This window comes from Lepus europaeus, chromosome 2 (genome assembly GCF_033115175.1).
Source record: "Lepus europaeus isolate LE1 chromosome 2, mLepTim1.pri, whole genome shotgun sequence".
NCBI classification, from domain to species: domain Eukaryota; kingdom Metazoa; phylum Chordata; class Mammalia; order Lagomorpha; family Leporidae; genus Lepus; species Lepus europaeus.
Window position 1 is genome coordinate 142,682,423 of NC_084828.1, and position 17,616 is coordinate 142,700,038.

General features: G+C 46.8%; 1 pseudogene; it reads left to right on the plus strand.

The window, feature by feature from the left end:
- Positions 1-734, plus strand: LOC133751877 (proline-rich protein 23A-like; annotated as a pseudogene).
- The last annotated feature ends 16,882 nt before the right edge of the window (positions 735-17,616 follow it).

Below are 17,616 nucleotides of genomic sequence, written 5' to 3' on the forward strand. Positions count from 1 at the left end.
ATGAGAGGCGTCCGGCCCCGCAGCCCCAGCGCCTGCCCTGAGCCCGCGGGGCCCCCGCCGCCCGGAGCACCCGGAGCCCCCGGCCCTGCCAAGCGCCGCCGAGTGCAGGAGCCCGCGGCCCCGAGCCCCGGCCCCAGCCCAGCCTACCGGCCCCGCCCGCGCCCCCGCCCGCCGCCGCGCCGCTCACCTCCATCGTGGTCCTGGCCGCCGGCTGTGGCCTGCAGGTGCCGCTGGACCACGTCGACCTGCTGCTGGAGCCCGCGCCCACGTCGGTCCTCAGCGTGTCTCTGCCCGGCCACACGCTGCTGTTGGTCCCCTAGGGCCTCCTGGAGGCCGCCGGCCAGGGCCGCTCGCCGGGCGGCCTGGCGCTGGCCGCTGTCCTGGACGCCGCGGCCGAGGACGTCGTGCTGCAGCAGGGATTCGTGTGCGCAGCCCCCACGGAGATGGCCGGCCAGGGAGAGGCCTCCGAAGACCACGCCGACCCCGAGCTGCTCCTGGCGATCCGCGGGGAGCCTGCAGCCGGCTGGGCCGCAGGGCTCTGCCTGGGCGCTGCAAGGGGCTCCAGCCGCGGCTCGGGCTTCGACCTGGACTTCGAGCTGTGGCAGCCGCTGCCCGGCTCTCCGCTCCAGCCTCTGCCTCCGTCTCCCAGTCCAGGGCCCCCGGAGCCCCCGGGGCGCCCGCAGCGCCCTCCTCGGCCCGCCTGCAAGGCCCGGAGACGCCTGTTCCAGGAATGAAGGACCTGCCCCTGCAGCCCCTCGCCACGCAGCTGATGTCCAGGTGAGGGGCTTCTGAGAGCCCTTCTGGGTGCCCTGCTGTGTGTCCGCAAGGGGAGACAAAGGGCGCAGAGAGGGAGGCCCTTTGGCTGTAGACGGCCTTGCACCATTCTCCAGGGCTGTTGGCTCAGCAAGTCTGGGAGAAGGACCATCTCCTCACACACCCAAGGACAATGCTGCCTGCAGCGCAGCCGCCCTGAGACCTCAGGTTCTGCTTGGGCCCTGCTCTGCGCAGAAGGCACCCAGGCACTGTCATGGCCCTTACGTTGGCTTCGAGCCTCAGCTCAGCACTTTGGAGAACGCCAGCCCGCTCCCAGCACCCTACCACTGGACCCCTCGTCTCCCACATTGGAATGATGACGGACTCTGTTTCCTTCGGGCCCTAGACTCTGCAAGTTTTTGGCAAACTTCTGACTGTGGACCCTTCCTGATGCTGGCCCTAGTCCCTTTCAGGGGGTTGGAAAACAGTTGTACGTGGGCCAAAGAAAGCACTGGGCACCCTGACCATGGACCCCCATTTTGTTCATTCTTGGTTAGCAAACGTAGTTAGGTTTGTGCACCCCCACCCCAAATACCAACTCTTTCCCATTCATTTCTTCCTGCTATTTTTAAGATAATGCCCCATGCTAGTCAAAGTTCCCAATTCTAAGTCTGTTTTGTGTTGTTCTAGGATCCCCAGTATATGTTGACCATTGTTGCTAATGTATAGAAATACTGTGTTTCTTCTATTGATCTGACATCCAACAGAATTATTGAATTTCTGTAGTGTTTCTTTGGTAGATTCTTCTCTTTCTTAGTTTTTTAGACTGGATTGTATTTGAAATCCAGGTTGAACTGTATAACTGATAGCAATATTCCTGTCTTAAGTCTCGTGTTTATGCTTTGGAATTTCACCATAGAGCGTGATCTTTACTGGACGTGATTGTCAACAACCCTCGTCCGAGTGAAGAAATTAGTTTAAACTCTTTCTGCCCGAGAAAACAGGTTGGTTCTGTGCTCATTTTGTGTTTTCCAGCTATGTGACTACACAGCCTTTGTCAGATTATTTCAAGGTTGGCATTTAATTGTGAATGTATATCAAGTAGGTGTGTGGAGCCTTGGGGCCATTTCTGTGTGTGGAACCCTGGCACAAGAGGAAACCAACCCATGTGGAGCTTCAGGGATTTCGAAGGAAAGGAGCTTCAGGGATGAAATGACTGTAGCATCACCTTCAGATTGTAAATACTAAGAAATGGTTTTCTCATTGCACTAACGTGACTGTGGTTTGGTTTTGAATCGATTCCTGTGGCAATTTGGACTGTTTACACTTCTAGCCACTGAGTATCTTCACATGTCAGCGATTCCATTTTCTATGAATGATTCTACTTCTAGTCTTGATTGTTTGGGGTTTTAATTTTTGTTTGTGTGTTGGGTTAATGTTTTAGACAGCATTGCTAATTTTTCATGTCCATTCTTTTGCCAAGTTTGTATTAAAGTTCATGAAAAATAAATTATTACTGGTAAACAAGATGTTATTTTTTCTGACCATTCATTATATTTAGATTTACTGACATACGTTATCAGTGTCTTTGCCCATTTTCTGTACTTGCATTTTGCTGCTTCATTTCCTCTGTATCTATTGTCCTACCGAATTGTGCTTTCCAAGAATTCTTTCAGCTATGGCCTGTGTGGCAAATCTTAGTTTTGTGTATCTGCACATATTTCAATCACACCTTCAAGCTAGTATGTGTTAGGTTTCAGGTGGGTTTGAAGTTCTCAAATACTGTCTACACTCTCTCACTCCTTTCAAGATACTCCTGTATTCCTTTCCCTGCCGTTCTAGTAATGCATGTTCGAAGTCTGCCATGGCTGCTGTCTTTTCCTTGTATGAGATGAGGCTGTTGGCGTTCTTGACTTTGATGTTCTACAGTTTAGTGGGATGTGTTCAGTGTTCTAAAAGCTGTCTGCTGCAACCAGTGACCTTTCACATTGTGAGAACTAAGCCTTTCAAATTTCATTTTTAAAAAAGACTCAGTTTCTCCTGTAAATTTTGCCCCTCTCCAATCTCCAGAACTGCTGAGAGAACAAATGATGCTATACATTGAAAGTCCACCCAACATGATGTTCTGTGCCCTTATCTTAATATGCTATCCTTGCCTGTTTTCAAAATTCTGCTTATGTTCTTTTTTTTTTTTACAAGTTTGAATGCAAGGGGCAGACATTGTACCTCGGCAGGTCAAGTGGTGGCTTGAGACACTGCATCCCATTTTTCTGTCACTTGGAGTCCTAGCTATGCCACTTCTTTTTATTTTTATTTTATTTTATTTTTTGACAGGTAGAGTTACACAGCGAGAGAGAGAGAGGGAGAGACAAAAAAAAAAGGTTTTCTTTTTCCATTGGTTCAACTCACGTGGCCGCTAAGGCCAGATGCTGCGCCGATCTGGAGCCAGGAGCCAAGTGCTTACTCCTGGTCTCCCATGTGGGTGCAGGGCACAAGCACTTGGGCCATCCTCCACTGCCTTCCCGGGCCACAGCAGAGAGCTGGACTGGAAGAGATGCAACTGGGACAGAATCCGGCAACCTGTCCGGGACTAGAACCCGGGGTGCCAGCACCACAGGTGGAGGATTAGCCTAGTGAGCCATGGCACCGGCCTCTGCTTATGTTCTTTATAAGACAGCATTTGTGGTGCTCTTGGACTTTGCCACTCAGAAATCACAGCTGTCATCCTCAAGCAATCATCAGAGGACACCAGTTTCCAGTGTCAGTGAGGTAGTGATGCTGGCATGGACCACCTCTTGGCCCTCCCATAAGCACTGCTTGGAGTATCAGCTTCCTCAGCTGGGTTGTTCCCCAGGAATGACCCACTACCTCCATGGGTAGGGCACTTCAGTGACTGCTCCATTAGCAGGTAGCTCAGACAACCCACATCCTTCAACTCTTAGCTGTGAGTTGGATGAGACCTTTGTTAGAGCAGCATCCCAGATCAACTTCTCTATCTGCCTGGCCATATAGTCTCCATTCTCTCAAAGTCCTACTTCTATATCTCCATCTTCCCAAAAGAGCCAGGAGTTGTCGTAGGAAAGCAGTTAATAAAACGGAATTTGAATAGCCTGTATCATGCTGCAGCAATGTGGATAAGCTCTGAATCCATGGTGCACTTACTGTGTCACTGGTGGAAGCAAATACACTGACATTCGCAGTATTATGGGCATTGGGAAAATGTTGGACACAGAATCATTACAAGAGCTAATATGTACAAAGAGCATGGGGAGAAATGGTTGTTCCAGGATAGTCAGTGCACTTATGAAACAGAGTGATTAATTGCCAATCAAAACTTAATATGAGATCAAAATAGGCCCTTGACAGCATACACATAGCCTTTCCTGTCCCAGGCTAATGTTGGGGTGATTGAGGGGAGACTGTGGGTCTGACCCAGGATTTACTGTAGGACAGTGGAGTACAAGAAAAGGTTAAAGTTGTCAAAGAAGTGTGTAATGGTGAGGTCACAGACCTGATTGGGCCCTGACACTGGATGAAAACAACCAGGTAGATAGACTTCAGCATCTGAAATCAGCAGGTGCCTCCCAGTCTCTTGGCTGCAAGAGAGCCTCTTCCTCAGTAAAGCTCTTAAGATGTTGCAGAAAAAGCTGGCATTGTGGCCCAAGGGGGTTAAGCCACTGCTTGCAATAACAACATCCCATCCCATATCAGAGCACAGTGTGAGTCCTGGCAACTCTGTTTATCATCCAGCTCCCTGCTAATGTGCTTGGGAAAATGGCAGATGGTGGGCCAATCACAGAGACCCAGATGAAGTTCCAGGTTATTGGCTTTGGCCTGGCACAGCCCTAGGCATGGCACCAGTTGGGAATTGAACCAGTCAATGGAAGATCTATCAGTCTCTCCCTCTCTCTCTCTCTCTGTTGCTCTACATTTCAAAAAATCAATCAGAAATCTCTGCCTAGAAAGACAACATGCACCCACCACAAGATCTGCTCTCATAGCCTCTCTTTGCCACAATGCAAGTACCTCAGGTACAAATAGCCCAGATAGGTACATCCTAAAGAAGGGGTCTCTACACATCCTGGAAGAGATGCAGGAATCACCCAACATAAACCAGTATACAACCAAGGATGTGGGATGTCAACCATGTAGAAGGGACAGCTGTGAATTTACAAGCACTCTCTGCATGGCAGGATTGGACTGGTTTGGTTTGTGCATCTCTTACATATTGCATATTTGGCTTCATGGAAAGATTCTTTAGTAGGAGCTGCTGCTGTGGTATAGCAGGTAAAACTGCCACCTGTGGTGCAAGCATCCCATATGGGTGCTCGTTCAATCTCGGCTGCTCCACTTCTGATTCAGCTCTCTACTATGGCCTGGGAAAGCAGTAGATGATGGCCCAGGACCTTTGGCTCCTGTCCCTGTGTGAAAGACCCAGAAGAAGTTCCTGGCTCCCAGCTTTAGATTGCCCCAGCCCCATTCATTACAGCCATGGGAGATTGAACCAGCGATGGGAGACCTTTCTCTCTGTCTTTCCCTTTCTCTGTCTGTAACTCTACCTCTCAAGAAATACATAAATAAATTTTTTAAATTGCACCAAAAAATAAAAACAAAAATCAAAAAACAAAAAGATTCTTTGTCAAAAGCTAATGAGCACTGGACAAACAACAAGCTAGATTCATTTCCCCATTAAATTGTGCATCCTGCTCCTACATCCAGATCTCCTCTGCCCCTCACCCTTCCAACCTCTCTACCCACTCCTCTGATGGCTCCTTCCTCCCATCCTCCCTACCCATACCCTCTACTCTCTCCTCCACCTCTCCCAAGAACCTAAAATGGCAGTTACCTTGAAAGCTTCATTCCCTCATGTATAGGTATTTAGGCAACGGTTGTAGAATTTAAACTTTGCACTCAAGATTAATTAAGAAGAGCAAGTCTCCCTATTCCAGACAAGACCACCAAATATTCATGGAAGGGATCAGAGAATTCCTTTGGGTACAGATGATCTAGGATTACCTGACATTTCAACTCATCCACATACTGGACAGAATCACAGGTGCTAAATCCTGGATGGCAAAACCTGATGGGACTTACTCAGCAGGAAACCTACAACATCTTTCTCTCCATAAACCTGGGGCTCAACAACAGTCTGAAAAGTCTCCTAAAATCCATACCAAAACCATTTTTAATGACAATGCAAATGCTTCTGTTAATATATTTAGTGTTGCTGCCTTTGCTTGGATCTTCCCTGAATAAACATATGACACCGGTGGTATTTCCTTTTTTTAAATGATTTACTTATTTATTTGAAAAGCAGAGGTACACAGAGAGAGATGGAGATCATCTATCCTCTGGTTAATGCCCCAAATGTCCACAACAGGCAAGACTGAGACAGACCAAAGCCATGAGCCAAGAGTTTCTTCCCAGTCCCTCATGGGTGCCCGGTCCATGGACTTGGACCATCCTCTGCTGCTTTTCCAAGCACATTAATAGGGAGCTGGGTCAGAAGTGCAACAGGCAGAACTTGAACCAGGGCTCATGTAGGAAGCTGCATCCCGGGTGTTAGCTTAATCCACAGAGCTACAATGCCATACCTTATGGCTGGTATGTCAAATAGCACATGTTTTCCCCTATTGCCCAGCCTTTAACTGCAACCCTTGGGTCCTTGACTGAAAATACTCCTCTCTGCTTTCTGATAACACACCCTCAAGTAAGTAGGAGACTGATCTGCACATGGAAATTTATTAGCACAAGCTCCACAATGGGACTATTTCATGAGTTTCAGACGGTTTTTCTACTGATCATCAAGTTGTATCTATTCTGGACATATTTTTGTATTATCTATAGGAGCTGGTGCATATCCCAGATAAACATTTTGACACTGTAAATTACCTTCTCTGTGCTAGAAATCCAACTGCCATAGAAGAAACCAACAGGATTGGGAGCAGGGCTTATGAAAGTTTAGTCTACCAAACTGTCACCTAAATTTCCCACAATATCTTTGGAAGCCAAAGGAATGACAATTTCACATGCAATACAGGCATCACTACCAACAGAACACACAACAGGTTATTCGCGTTTTATGAAATTCTAGGAAGGGGCTTGTTACTGTGAAGAAACTATGCATGCATTTCAAATTCTTTTGCACTAAAATAACCTTTTGATTCTGTTTTTCCATGGAACTCTTGGGGTCCCCTCGTCTGACTGTCACTTTCACGCTCTCATTCACCCCACGGCAGCTCCCCTTAGTTCTGCCACTCTGTCCCCTCTACCAAAACAAAGGGAACCTCAGCATCATCTCATCTCCACCAGGGGAATTTCTGTTCCTCACTCAGACACACCACAGACTCCTGCTGAGCACTCTGACCTAATACACCTGTTGACGCAAAAATGAAACTGGAGGTTATTACACAGGATAGGCGTTCTCCTTTGGAATGAGATTCCTCCCAGGGGTGAAATCAATGCAGATGGTAGAACTCAGTGTGCCTGCGACAGCTGGTTCACTCCCCCAAGATCAGAGAGTACAGATAATGAGGGTCTCCTTGTGGAGCAGTGCATGACTGAAGGATGCCTGGAGACAAAGGAGACTTCCTGCCTCTGCTGGAATCCCATCAAAAACAGACCAATGAAGGAACTTTAAGTGCTAGCACTGTGGCTAGCCACACCTGCAGTGCCAGCATCCCATATGTGTGGCGGTACAAGTCGCTGCTGCTCCACTTCACATCTAGCTCCCTGTTAATGCACCTGGGAAAGCAACAGAAGATGGCCAAAGTGCTTGGGCCCCTGGATGCAATTCCATGGGAGACCCGGAAGAAGCTCCTGGCTCCTGGGTTGGTCTGGTCCAGCTCTGGTGATTTCAGCCATATGGAAAGTGAACCAGCGGATGGAAGATCTCACTCTGACTCTCCCTCTCCCTTTCTCTCTCTGTACTCTGCCTTTCAAATAAATAAATAAATTTCAAAACAAAAGGGTGGATGGTGCTGTGGCATAGTGGATAAAGCCACCACCGGCAGTGCCTGCATCCCATATAGGTGTCATTTCTAGTCCTAACTGCTACACTTCTCATCCAGCTCTATGCTATGGTCTAGGAAACAGCAGAAGATGGCTCAAGTCCTTGGGCCCCTGCACCCACTTGGGAGACCAAGAGGAGGCACCTGTCCCCTAGTTTCAGATGGGCCTGGCTCCAGCCATTGTGGCCATGGCTGGGGAGTAAACCAGTAGATGAAAGACCTTCTCTCTCTTTCTCTGTGTGTGTGTGTGTGTGCGCGCGCGTGCGTGCTTGCCTCTGCCTCTCTGTAAATCCTCTTGCAATCCTGCTCCCTGATACGGCCTGGGAAAACAGTAGAGAATGGCTCAAATCCTTGGGCCCCTGCACCCATATGGGAGACCTGTAAGAAACACCTCGATTCAAATCAGCACAGCTCTGACTGTTGTGGCCATTAGGGAATGAACCAGCAGATAGGAGACCTCCCACTCTCTCTTTCTCTCTGCCTCTGTAACTCTGCCTTTCAAATAAATTATTTATTTATTAGAGAGGGAGAGATGCAGGCTGTTTGAAATTGGGTTGATAATGAGAGAAGGGGCTGAGTGATCCAGCCCTGTGCTTCAGCTTGTGCTGTAACAGGAAGGCAGTCACATCTCTTTTTTTAAAGACTGATTTAGCTGTTTATTTGAAAGAGTTCCAGAGAGGAAGAGACACACACAGAGAGAGAGAGAGAAAGAGAGAGAAACAGAGAAAAATTCACTCCCCCATATGGCCACAACTGCCAAGGCTAGGCCAGACTGAACCCAGGATCCTGGAACTCCATGCAGGTCTCCCACATAGGTGCAGGGGCCCAGGCATTTGGACCATCTTCTATTGCTTTCCCAGATACATTTGCAGGGCACTGGATTGGAAGTGGAGCAGCCAGGACTCGAACCTGCACTCATATGAGATGCAGGTGTCTCAGGCAGTGGTGTAACCCTCTGTGCCACAAAAGCAGGCCTGACAATAAAATTTTACACTATGTGCTCAATAAATAAAATAAGAGTGAATCTCTGAAGTCAATCCAAAAGGTAATTATGTTAAATCAGTGATTAGCCCCTGATTTTGGAAAGGAAGAATGGAAAATCAATCAATCAATAAACAAATAAAAATCTGGATCTACCTTTCATCCAATGATCTTCAGCACTCGCAAGGCAGCCTATTGGTGGCATCAGCTGATATCAAATACATCAGTGAACATTTTTCGAGAAACTACTCATCACGATATAGAGAAATTGATTGCTTTCTTCACTCAGCATTGATGTGGACACCTTTAAACATATGGTTAATTACAACAACAGCATCAGAAATAATAAAATAACTGGGAATAAATTTAACCAAGGGAAAACATTCAACACTGAAAACTACAAAACATTGCTGAAACAAATTAAAGAAGGCACAGATAAATGATAATATACCCTGTATTCAAATATTGAAAGACTTAACATTGTTAAAATGTCAGTACCACCCAAAATCATTTATAATTCAGCACAGTCCTTATCACAATCCCAGCAACTTTTTTTAGTAGAAGCAGAAAAATCCATCTTAAGATTCATATGGCATTTCAAGGAACCCCAAGTAACCAAACTATCTTGAAAAATAACAAAGTTAAAACTCACAGACATCCTACTTTCAAAACTTACTATAGGAGTTCAGTGCTGTGGCACAGTAGCTGAAGCTGCTGCCTGCAGTGCTGGCATCCCACAGAGGTGCCAGTTCCAGTCTACTTTTGCTCCAGCTCCCTGCAAATACAGCAGAGGATGGTCCAGGGGTTCAACATTGCACCTATGTGGGAGGCCTGGATGGAGCTCCAGGCTCCTAGCCTAGGCCTGGCCCAGCCCTGGCTGTTGCAGCCTTTTGCTGAGTAAACCAAGAAATGGAAAATATTTTCCCTGCTCCCACCCCCAGTAACTCTGCCTTTCAAATAAATATATAAATCTTTCAAAAAAAACTCATTACAAACCCATAATAATCAAAACAGTGTGAAAATGAAGACAGACATAGAGAGCGATGGAATAGAATAAAATCCCCAGAAACAAAGCCTTCCTCCGTTGAGCCATGATATTCAGCAAGTGCAGAGACTATCAATGAGGAAACGACAGTCTTTTTTAAAGATTTATTTATGTGTTTGAAAGGCAGAGTAACAGAGAGGCAGAGGCAAAAAGAAAGGGTGGGGGAGAGAGAGAGAATTCTTCCATCCGCTGGTTCACTCCTCAAATGGGCACAACAGCTAGGGCTTGGCCAGACCAAAGCCAGGAGCCGGGAGCTTCTTCTGGGTCTCCCACGCATGTGTAGGGGCCCAAGGTCTTGTGCCATGCTTTCCCAGGTCATCAACAGTGAGCTGGGTAGGAAGAAGAGCACCAATTTTTAATGACTCCTTGAGGTACAAGCTAAATTAAATGTGGGCAAATATATTAATAATGTTGTACCTCAAAGGGTTTACTAAATGTCAGGCAATATTTTTAAAATTTAAGTGGAACTTTTAGAAAATTTATTCTGTTTTCACTGACAGAAAGCTGTGGCCTTAAAATTTGGACTTCTGTTTCTAGACTCTATAAGTGTGTTCATTTTGAAAACTGACATCCAAATATAATATTTTTCCTTGTCAATTTTAACAGGAAAGAAAGACTATCTTCAGGAAAGAAAGACTATCCCCTCTCTATACCAGCTACCATCTTGACTAGGATTCACACACACACACACACACACACAATCACGTGTTCTTCCATATAGCACATATGTAAGAGTCAGTGGTTAATGAACTCCAAGTCTCAGTCAACGATGATTCTACTTCTACAAATTCTGAATTTCTCCAAAGCACCATATTCTACACATAAAGAAATAACTGAAGACATTCATTTTGGACTAGAATAGCCAGAAAAAATTCCTCAAGGACAAAACACATGAGCCAGCATGGCCACACATTGTGTTAAGCTGCCATTTGTAATGGTGGCATCCAATATGGGCATTGGTTCAAGTCCTGGTTGCTACACCTCCAACTCAGCTCCCTGCTAGTGCACCTGGGAAAGCAGCTGTGCTCCCAGTGCCTAGGCCCCTGCCAACCACATAGGAGACACAATGGTTCCAGGATTTGGGCTTCAACCTGACGAAGCCTCAGCTGTTGCAGCCATTCAGAGAGTAAACCAGCAGTTGGAAGATTGAGTGCTCTATCTCTCTCTCTATCTATCTCTCTCTGTTTGTCTCTCTCTCTCTCTTTCTCTTCCTTTCTCTCTGTAACTCAGCCTTTCACATACATACATAAATCTTTTAAAAAGAACCAAACATGTAAAAGTGCTGGATACATTTTTCAAGACACCTTTCTTAATCACAAAAAAAAACTGTCAAGTAAAGGAAATGCTGGGACTAAGATAAGAAGTCTACAGCAGCTTGGAGTTTTGTTTTAATGAACCAAATTTGGGGATCATGAAATAAACCTAAGTGTGCATACAGGATGGGAATTGTGTAAGAGCGCACCTGCATGGATCTCAGACTCCCAAATATGATATATCTGTGGGCAAATAAAAAGATGACATCCTTAAAAGGAAATAGTGGCACATTTTGTCTACCTGCATCTTGGCTCAATAGCAGGGCAAACAAAAGGCTCATCTAGAATTTCACATTGAGGGCAGGGGAGAATATTTTTGGCACCCAGGTGATTCACTGGTTATGAGGGGCTCACTACTCTCAAAGGTCATGGTTTGGTCTCCCTCCCAGGGAAGCCCCAAGATCCATGGGAAGTGCAAGGCAAGGGTGGCCCTCACAGAAGTTGATCTGGAATTCTGCTCTGGGTTGAGTATGGTTGTCCCCACCGAAACTCACGTAAAGAGTGGCTCCCCGATACTGCAGTGTTGGGAGGCAGGGTCTGGTGTGAGTGCTGGGTGCTGGATGCGGAGGCCTCTTGAGTGGAGCAGCACCCTTGCCATTGGCACAGGCCAGCCGTCATGGAGTCCAGTTCCGTTCCTCTTCTCCAGCCCTGCCTGCTCTTCTGCTTTTCCTCCATGCTGGATGCAGCCCTGGGGCCTCAGTAAATGCAACCACCTGATTTTGAACTTCCTAGCCTCAACATCTTGAACCAGAATAAACAGCTTTTCTTTATAAGTTATCCCTTCTCAGGCACTCCGCTATAGCAGCAGAAAATGCACTAAGAAAAAGTCATGTGGTCTATAAGAAAACAGAGAGGAGGAAGGAAGAGGGGGGAAGACAAGACAAGGAGAAGCAAGGAAAGGCAACAGATGGGGGGAAGAGAGGGAGAAGGAAAGAGAGGGCTGGGTGGGGAGGGAGAGAGTGCTCTTTCCAGAGCAAACCTCAGCCTCTCTGAGAAAGAGCCTCAAAGTCCTCTCTGATGTCAAACTGCACGGTCAGCATTTAACCCAGTGGTTAAGACACTGCGTGGGACACCCACTTACCGTGTCAGAGTTCTTGGCTTGGGTCCTAGCGCTGCCTCCAATCCAACTTCCTGCCAATGCACACCTTGAGAGACAGCAGCTGATGATTCAAGTACTTGGGTCTCTGACACCTAACTGGGAGATCCAGATGGAGTTCTGGACTCCTGGCTTTGGAGACTAAATCAACAGAGGAAAAATCTCTCTCTCTCTCTCTCTTTCAACCCCCCTCCCTATTTCTCTCCTTCACTCTCCCTCTCCCTCTCCCTCTTGCGTTTTCTCTCTCCCCTTCTACCTCCCTCCGCTGATATTCAAATAAATAAATGAAAATTCAAAATCAAATTTAAAGTTCCAGTAAGTGTGCCTTCACTATCCAATGCAGACATTCAAAAGCAAGCCAACATAACGACGGAACGCTGAAAGAAGCTGCTAAATCAGTCCCTCAAACAATGAAGATATTTACTGGATCCATATTATTGAAAAGTCATCTATAAATTGTTCAACCAAAGAAGAGGAAAATGAGGCTAAGGGAGACGAAACGATACAAAGAACAGAACTGCTTTTTAAAGAAGTTGGTTAAAATGAACCTCCTTAGACACGCTAGAGACACATGTTGATAAAAATATAATTTATGCCTTTAAACAAAAGATTAGAAACAAGTGGAGAGAGAATTAGAAGCCCAGAGGAACTATGACCATGAATATGGTCAAAGCTGGGATCTTGGCGGTAGGGGCAGGGTGGGATACATGTATTTTTTTAAAGGAAGGGGTTTTTAAGACTTCTTGAAGCTTCTGTTTTCTTGCCTTTTAAAATGAGATTAAAAATAGCTACCACTTGCTGTGCTGCTAAAGGTATAAAAGAGAAGATAATAAAAGATGCTCAGATTTTAGGTTATCAGGCTTACAATTTACAAACTTACAATTTACAATAGAAGAATGCAGGCAAAAAATTCTAAGTAGGCAACAAGAGCTAGTACAGGAAAGTTCGAACATGTGGAAGTTCCAGGGGGAGAAAATGTAGTGGACAATACTTAAATAGGTTCATAATAAATGAAAACTGCTCGTAATTGATAGAAGAAAAAAGTTAGTTACCTATTCAACATCTATTTTTAAGTGCACACTCAATGGTTAAAAAGGTCCCAAAACTATGAATACAGCAAAGAGAAAAACATTTGGGGCCAGTGCTTTGATAGAGTGGGTAAAAGCCTCCACCTGCAGTGCTGGCATCCATATGGGCACTGGTGTGCACCCTGGTTGCTCCACTTCTAAACTAACTCTCTGCTATGGCCTGGGAAAGCAGTAGGGGTGGTCCAAGTTATTGGGACCCTGCACCACTTAGGAGACCTGGAAGATGCTCCTGTCTCCTGCCTTCAAATTGGCTCAGTTCCAGTCATTGAGGCTATTTGGGGAGTGACCCAGCAGATGGAAGACTCCCCCTCAACTCTGTCTCTATCTTACTCTGTATCTCTTTCAAATAAATAAAATAAATCTTTTTTAGAAAGAATATAGATAGAGAACATGGTAAGAGAAATGTGCAACATGTTTAATACCAGATGCTCCTTGATGTACAACAGGTTTATATTCTGATAATCCCATAATTAGTTGAAAAATCAATTTACGCTGAAAATTATCAAAAATCAAAAGGTCATGTAATCCACCTAACCTACCAAACATCGTAGCTTAGCCTAGCCTGCCATAAACACGCTCAGAGTATTTACTTTAGCCTAAACTTGAGCAAAATCATCCAACACTAAGTCTTTTGATAATAAAACATTGAATATCTGATGTACATACACAGAAGGGCGCTTTATAGAAAATGATGGAAGCAATATACACAGGACAGTATCCACAAACCCTTGGCAACACAGCACCCCATGGGGTGCCGGTTCTTTATCCTCCCAGTGCCATGACTGACTGAGAGCTGCACTTGCAGCCACTATCCAGCCGCTATCCAGCACCCCAGGAGAAGATCAAAATTCAGAGTCCCAGTATCACTTCCACCAAATGTGCATTGCTTTTGCACCAGCATAAAGTCAAGCAATAGTACATTGAGCCATCATATACTGAGTCCCACTGAGAAGTGTGAACGATTGGATTAAGGCAGGGAAGGGAGGGAGGAGAGTCTGGGACTGTTCATTTAGCTGAAGTGCCCAGAGCCAGCTTCAGAGACAGAGCTGCTTACAGGGAAGTGGGGAATCATACAGAAAGACCTGACAGACAGTGGCTGACAGACTGATAGAGTCTGGATGTTTAACAGACCAATCTAAATGCTCCAGGCAGCAAAAAAAAAAAAATAGCCCAAAACTATGTTACTTGCAAATATAGATTTCATTTCTTAAAAAAAGGGAGTACTGGCCGGTGCCGTGGCTTAACAGGCTAATCCTCCGCCTTGCGGTGCCGGCACACCGGGTTCTAGTCCCGGTCGGGGCACCGATCCTGTCCCGGTTGCCCCTCTTTCAGGCCAGCTCTCTGCTGTGGCCAGGGAGTGCAGTGGAGGATGGCCCAAGTACTTGGGCCCTGCACCCCATGGGACACCAGGAGAAGCACCTGGCTCCTGCCATTGGAACGGCGCGGTGCGCCAGCTGCAGCGCGCCTACCGCAGCGGCCATTGGAGGTTGAACCAACGGCAAAAAGGAAGACCTTTCTCTCTGTCTCCCTCTACTGTCCACTCTGCCTGTCTAAAATTAAAAAAAAAAAGAGAGTACTAGTTGTATAAACGACACAAACCTCAGACCAATCACTGGAATATAGTATTCTGAAACTCAGTTCTTAAAAAGTAGCAGAAAATTAGAAGATAGGAACATTTCAAAGAAGACACAAGGACCGCTGAAATGCATATGAAACAATGATCCACCCTAATGCTAATAAGAAATGCAAAATGAAAACACAATAGGATAGCTTGTTTCTACACCAGATTACAAAAGTTTTAAGATTCTAGCAAGAAGAAACATTAGCAAGCGTGTAGTAAAATGGCAACATAATTGGCTTCCAAGAATATAAACTGGGGAAACATATTTTGAAAAAAGGGGAGGGGGTGGGACTTGTGATGTTGGCATCCTATGTCAGCCTGCTGTGTGAAGTCCCAGCGGCTCTTCTTCCTGCTAGTGTACCTGGGAAGGCAGTGAATGATGGCTCAAGTACGTGGGACCCTGCACCACTGTGGGAGACCAGAATGGAGTTCCTGACTCCTGGCCCTGCCATGGTTGCTGTGGTCATTTGGGGAGTGAACCAGCAGAAAGAAGATCTCTCTCTAGCTTAACTCTCTCTGACATTCTACCTTTCCAATAAACAAATAGATGTATACCTATTGAATTGATTGCATTGTTTTCTCAATCGAAAATTTTGTAACAGCCTTGACCTTCAGGACAAATATATCACACAGGGTTCACCTAAGTATTTCAAAAGCACATTCCATTCTTGAAACGAAATGTGTTTTTCCGATTTACTCCTGAAATAAAATGATTTGCATGCATTACAGGAATTTCCCGTGGGATTTGGATGCATTGTTTTGGGGGCGGGGTGGGGTGTATCTTTGTGAGTTGAGCTTTTCATCAGAATCTTGGAGGTCACAGGAAAGCATTGGTTCCAAGGTGAAGCCATCTTGGAAATTCGATTACCGCTCTGTCATTTCTTTTCTAAGAATTTCTCACAGATTTCTGGCAGCACAGCTGGGAACACCGACCTGCCCGCTGCCTGAGCCCCTCAACTGCTACATGAGACAGGGTCACTGGTCTGCAACTTCAGCTTCCAAGAATTTTCTGAAGGTGATTGCAGACAATCCCTAGGGCCCTTGTCCCAAGACTCCTACTCAGTGGCTCTGAGGCGGGCCTAGGAATCCGTATTTCCAGGACTGTTGGCGCCAAGCCTCAGGCTTCTGCTTGCGAAGCCTGCACCCCCTCTCCCAATGTGCCGGGTTGTCGCCCCGCACCCCCCGGTATGCTGCCTCAGACCTAGCTTCCTGCTACTGGACCCGGGAAAGCAGCAGGTGACGGCCTCTGACGCCAACTGGGGGACCAAGATGGAGTTCCGCGTTCCCGCCTTTTGCCCTGCCCAGGCCTTGCTGTCGCACCATTTAGGGAATTAAGCAGCAGCCAGAAATTTCTCTGTCGCTCAGTGTTTCAAATATCTCTCTTTTTTAAGTCAATGGATGTGGAATTAAGTTTATGTTTTTAAATGTGCGTATCCCATGAACCCGCAAAAGGATGCCAATGCCACCAAGTGACAGACCACTAACTTAAACGTCCACCCGGAGATGTTTGATTTATGCAAAGGAATACTAGGTAGCCCTTACAAATAAATGTTATAAAAAGAAAAGGGAGATGAGTAACATGCATGTGATTTGGTTTTAAGTGCACAAAATATTTTGAATGGTAAGAAGTCACAGTGGTTATCTCCAAGGTGACGACTTAATAAAATCAGAGACGACAAGAAAGATTTTGTAGTCCTCAGGAACCATTTGTAAAAATTACCTATCCTGGAAGCCATGTGGGGTTTCTTCCCCTTCTAGCACTGAAGGCGGTTTGAGCCACACCTTCCCTTACGCAAGCTCCATGCAGGCTGCTTTCCAACTCACTCAGAGCGCTGACGCTAAAATGTTGCGGCTTCCGGGCGCTGGCAACGCCACCCCTGCAACCAGTCCCCTGCTCCCAGCAAGCTACTTCATAACTTCTACATGCTCACCACCCGCAACTTGGGCTAAAGGCTCATATACCTAAGAGTTACCACTTAGGTCAAACAGGACAAGAAATCGCCACACGGGGTGAGCGCGTTCCAACCCCTACCTTCCCAACACCCTGAGGGGCCACACCAGTCATTGACACCTTAGGCGAAACACAGGCCTAAAAATCTCACCAAAAATTAAAAAAAAAACCCACAGGAATAAAAATGGCGCCCAGGGTACTTCCGGGTTAGCGTTGTCACCTGGGATTCCTGGTTTTGCAATCCACTCACGTGACCTGAACATTACTCCCTTCTTAACGTGAGAAAGCCCGAGAACTGACAAGCCCAGGAGAGGCTCAGGGGCCCGCCCCCTACGGTTCCCGCACACTGACCAACCAACCACAGCCATGGATAGTCGTCAGCCGCACCCTGTGGACTCCTCGAAGTCTTTCCCACACACTGAGCCACCATCAGAGCCCGGATCTTGGTCGTACCCAGGATTCCGCTTCGGGGCGGAGGCTCCAGGGGGCGGAGTCTGGCGGGACATTTTGCGACTTGGAACACGGTTGGTGGAGCACGGCACATCCGGAGCGCTAGCAGGAAGGCTGAAGGTTCCAAGGTGCGAGGCCCGACCCCGAGGTGGGCGCTGCTCCTGCAAAGCCAGACTGCAGCCCAGCCGTCCATCCACCGCAGGCCGCCTGCCCTGTCCCCGGAGCCTGACAGCGCCCGCAGGACCGCGAAGCCCGCGCCCCTCGCACCCTCTGCCCGGCCCCCGAGCGCAGCCCGCAGCGCCGTGGCC